Below are 5,254 nucleotides of genomic sequence, written 5' to 3' on the forward strand. Positions count from 1 at the left end.
CAATTCCGACCTAGCCCGAACATTTAAGTAACAACACACTGTTGATTAAATGACACGTGGAATAATAAACACTGCTATCCCATTAAGAAACATCTTTAAACTTAATACTTTAAATATTCTCTTATCAATCTCTCTGACGAAAATTTAACTATTCCTTTACGAAAATTGCTTGCAGTGTTTCAAAACTTATCCTCATTAAATAATTATGTACTTTACGGTTCCACTCCACAAAGTTTACTAACTTTTGTTAAGGAAAACAATTGTTTTTCAGTTCAGAAAAATAGGATACTCAGAATTGTCGTAGCACTTGGGATATGACCCTGTCTAGGTAAACGACTAAGGATAAAACAACGTGACTCCTCACAAAGTTTACGGAACGGAAACGTACTATTTAAAAGAGGACCATATAACTGGTCCAGGCAATTAAACTACTCAAATGATAAAATGTGATTTAGGTGGTGGCAGTGTCAATCTCCTGTGCTATTCGAAAAAGACTGTAAAAGTATCCATGTTTCCTGCTGTGTAACACGCTCTCAAAGTTATTTGCTTAGCGTCAGATTTTCGTAGAACAAAGGCATTAAAAGTATGCCATGAATGACAACCCAAATTAGTTCCACATCCGAAGCTATGTTATATAATCTTGCAGTCTTATATCCTGTTTCAGTTCAAAAGATGCTCGTACTTTGCCTAATAGCCATCAACTAACTCATTCTACAAAGGAACTGTGCATTTCAACCATCAGTTCCACCTTTTCTATTCCCGACAACCTAGTTTCCTTGCAGAGGGTCTTCCCTCATGTTTCCCTACTTTCCCTATGCATCTACCGGTATAACAAGTACAGTTTTAACATTTAAATAATTTTAGAGAATATTATATTAGATTCATTACAATTACATAAATTGTCATAAATAATGAATGAAACATTTACATGAATATTACATCAAAGAGATTAGTGTTACAAAATTCATAATGAGTAAAAGCAAAGAAGTTCGATGACGCGATATAGGTAATATCAATGATAGTGTTGCATATTGACTTCAAAAGTGATATCATTTGACTATATTCGTTGGTATGCTGGATGTCATACTACTGCATACACACTGTGCATAACTATCCAAACCGACAAAATTTTCCTACCAATACCGATGCCTTTATACTGATTTGCATTATAATATTGTAAAAATGCGATACCAATTTTCTGTGGACCGCAAAATTTTAATTTTTTTTTTGATATTTTGAGCTAGTTACTAACATTAGTATTACTTTGAAATGACATCAACGTCAAAAACTACCTACCTGACCGAGACTCGAGCTCGGGACCTTCGTCTTTAACGGGAACGTGCTCTACGAACTCAGCAACCCAAGTAAAACTAACGACCTGTCTTCACAGCTGTATTTACACCATTACCTAGTCAGATATCTGTCGAACTTCGTAGAAGTTGTCCGAGTCACTTGTAGGGGTAGCACTTCTGAAAGAAACATTAATTCATCTGGCAGAGAGCTTGCTTGCGAAAGGCAAAAGCCCCTAGTTTGAATCTAGGACTGGCAGACAGCTTTAATCTGCAAAGAAGTTTGATATCAGCGCATACTCAGCTATAGAGTGAAAAATTCCTTCTACTGTCAGTATCCGTTCATTTATGCAGTTTTTTTCAGCGATTATTTCATTACGAATAGCTACATCATATGCAAAATATCTGGTGTTACTATTCATATAATCTATAAGCACATTAACGTAACTCTTTCAAAAATAAGCTAAATATTGTTGTGGCAGGCCAAGAAACTTTTATTGATTGCTGCATTGCATTTGATATTGACACAGATGCATGACACTACTTCTCAACATAGTCACCAAGTTTATGTGAACAACAGGCGGAGCATTGTGCCAATCACTCAGTTTTACGATGATAGAAATCCGTCCCTTTATCACGAGGCGATTCGAGAACCGCTGTGTGAACGTCCTCATAGTCGTCAAATCTGTGACTGTTGCGAATCAGTTCCTCCACTGTTTGGTCATTGTTGTCTGTGGCCAATATGCATGGCCTTCCTTCACGATCTACTTCACCCGCGTCTCTGCGACCTTCGTTCAGTAGTTTGCAGAATTTCTCTACGGCTGAACATAACAGCGCATCTGGTCTATACACCGCCAGAATTTCACGCTGAAACTGTGTGCAGTTTAGAGGTTTCGGCCACAACAATTGTACTGGCCCCCGTTTCACAACTTTGGAATACGTTTACAGTTGCCGCGCCATCTCACTCCCACACTGAGATGCACCTGATACCCGTACCGCAGCAGGGCTTTCTCTGCAGGAAACCCATAGCAGGTACTCTGTTGTGACAATGCGTCACTCGTCCGCAGTGGTTTCAGCATGAGATGACCTGTGAGACTTACTCTTCTCCCACAACATGCACAGGAAGGGTCCCAATACATTTTATTGACGCACATCTGTAAGTTACCTGCAATCTAACATCCCGCGTCCTCCCTACGAAGGAATTCTCAGTCAGTTCACAAATTTCCTTTGATACCGTTTATGTTCGTCTATTCGATCGTTGTACGTCATAGGGCTAGAGTGCCAGTTTTGTTTTCGCATGATCGATGTTTCTGGAACGCATGCTAGTTGGTGACGTCATTATGTTCAAGATACCTCGTTACGGTTGAGCTCAGAACAACGTTAAATATCCCACGTGAATTTTATTTATAAGGACTATGCCTTTGCCTTCTGTAACAAGAAACTTTTTCAAAGCTTAGAGTATTGAATTTTCCAACTTATCTTGATCCGTTAGGATACCAAGCGCGTAGAATGCGAATCGAGCATCATATGATTGACGTTTGCGAAATTTATGCTGGTTACCAGGAGAAGATAATTTTAAAACTAGGGCAGCCACAACTGATGTAATTATGTGTAGTTGGCTGACCATTATTAAAGTATAACATAGCTGTTTACATAGAGATTAAAACTTTTAAAATATGAAACTGAATTAAGAGTCGTGTGTTCCGCAGTAGCTGTATTTCCTGAAGTCGATCACAGAATCGCAAAATCGGTTTCGCAACGTTTAAGTTGCAGTTATGGTGTATATCTGTACAGAAATTTTTACAAATGAATAGTGTAACAACGCGGAAATGAATTAATCTGAGATATTTTAAATTACTGAGTCAATAACTTTAAACGAGGAAGAAAATATTATCTATCCAGTTAGGAAACTAGATCTGTAAGTTACCTGCAAGCTAACATCCCGCGTCCTCCCTACGAAGGAATTCTCAGTCAGTTCACAAATTTCCTTTGATACCGTTTATGTTCGTCTATTCGATAGTTGTACGTCATAGGGCTAGAGTGCCAGTTTTGTTTTCGCATGATCGATGTTTCTGGAACGCATGCTAGTTGGTGACGTCATTATGTTCAAGACACCTCGTTACGGTTGAACTCAGAGCAACGTTAAATATCCCACGTGAATTTTATTTATAAGGACTATACCTTTGCCTTCTGTAACAAAAAACTTTTTGAAAACTTGGAGTATTGAATTTTCCCACTTATCTTGATCCGTAAGGATACCAAGCGCGCAGAATGCGAATCTAGCATAATATGATTGACGTTTGCGAAATTTATGCTGGTTACCAGGAGAAGATAATTTTAAAACTAGGGCAGCCACAACTGATGTAATTATGTGTAGTTGGCTGACCATTATTAAAGTATAACATAGCTGTTTACATATAGATTAATACTTTTAAAATATGAAACTGAATTAAGAGTCGTGTGGTCCGCAGTAGCTGCATTTCCTGAAGTCGATCACAGAATCGCAAAACCGGTTTCGCAACGTTTAAGTTGCAGTTATGGTATATATCTGTACAGACATTTTTACAAATGAATAGTTTAATAACGCGGAAATGAATTAATCTGATATATTTTAAATTACTGAGTCAATAACTTTAACCGAGGAAGAAAATATTATCTATCCGGTTAGGAAACTAGATGTGAATCACGTAGACCCGACAAAGAACGGGCCTATTCGTGTAGAATGAATAGGGTTTGTAATTTAATGGCAAAAGATGGTTACTAACTGTGGTATGTCCTATGATATATGAAGCTATTACGAAATGCCGCAGAGTAACAATTGGCGTCGAGAGGCAAAGTTCTCAGTCTTCTTCAATGGTAAAACCATCATCATTGATGAATCTCCAGTCTATAAGAGCGAAGGAATGGAATAAATAATCAGAACGTGATCACTGACTAATAAGCAGTGGAGCAGTAATTAAAATCTGTATGAGGTGGAAACAACTGACAGAAATGGGACTTGTGTCAAAATCACAATAAATTGGCATCACCTGACCGATTAAAAAGTGTACCTGTGGTCTCTGTCAAGCAATGGGTAATGCCCCTTGTTAATGCTACCCAGGAAAATGTTGAATCCTGTAATAACTGAAGACTGCAAATAAATAAAGTTAATGATGAAGCTAATAAAATTAATGTATGCAAACACACCGTATAAAATTATTTTTAAACATGTTTTGAGGGTCACCAGTGGGCAAAAGGGACCAGATTATGCTGAAGGTTGACCTTATCGGAAGCCGACACACTTTTATGTGTTTCTCAGTAACAAAATAGTAATCAAAGTGCCTGACAACACAACATAGGAGGTGTCCCGGTACGTTGCCGGGCTGTGCGCGATGGCTCCCATCCTGCTGCTGAGACGGTTAAGGAAATCGAACCAACGCGAGCAACACGGAAGATACGAGAAACGCGTTGCTAGCGCTATGCTGAGGAAATGCGGTCGCCACGCAAACTGTTCGACTCTGCTATCTGTATTACTTAAGGATAGAACGTGGGTGATGCAAATGTAATAGTATTATCAAGGTGATTTTTTTTAAAATCATGCTATTAATTTGCGCAAAATTAAAACAGTGCACACAATAAATGAATCACAATGACCAATACGTCGACCGGCAGTAGGAGTAACCTGGATATTATTATAAAATGGAAAAAAAAAACCTGCAGCATGCTGTCCAACTAGTTAGATGCTGAGATCCCATACTTCGAAAATTCAAATACTTAGAATCGCTTAGAAAAGCTCTCTGTCTTAATCGCGTTTAGTTGTTTTGAGTATCATGAGGGCACTCTCTTAAGGACTTCACGGTATACGCCTTCTCAAGAACATTTAAAACACCACCCTTGATATATTTATATAGTATCTTGAATTTATTATGAAGATCTGAAACAGAGTGTTGTTTATCGTGTAAGTGAGATGCTACTGTGGATTTCAA

This window comes from Schistocerca nitens, chromosome 4, assembly GCF_023898315.1.
Source record: "Schistocerca nitens isolate TAMUIC-IGC-003100 chromosome 4, iqSchNite1.1, whole genome shotgun sequence".
Taxonomy (NCBI): Eukaryota; Metazoa; Arthropoda; class Insecta; order Orthoptera; family Acrididae; genus Schistocerca; species Schistocerca nitens.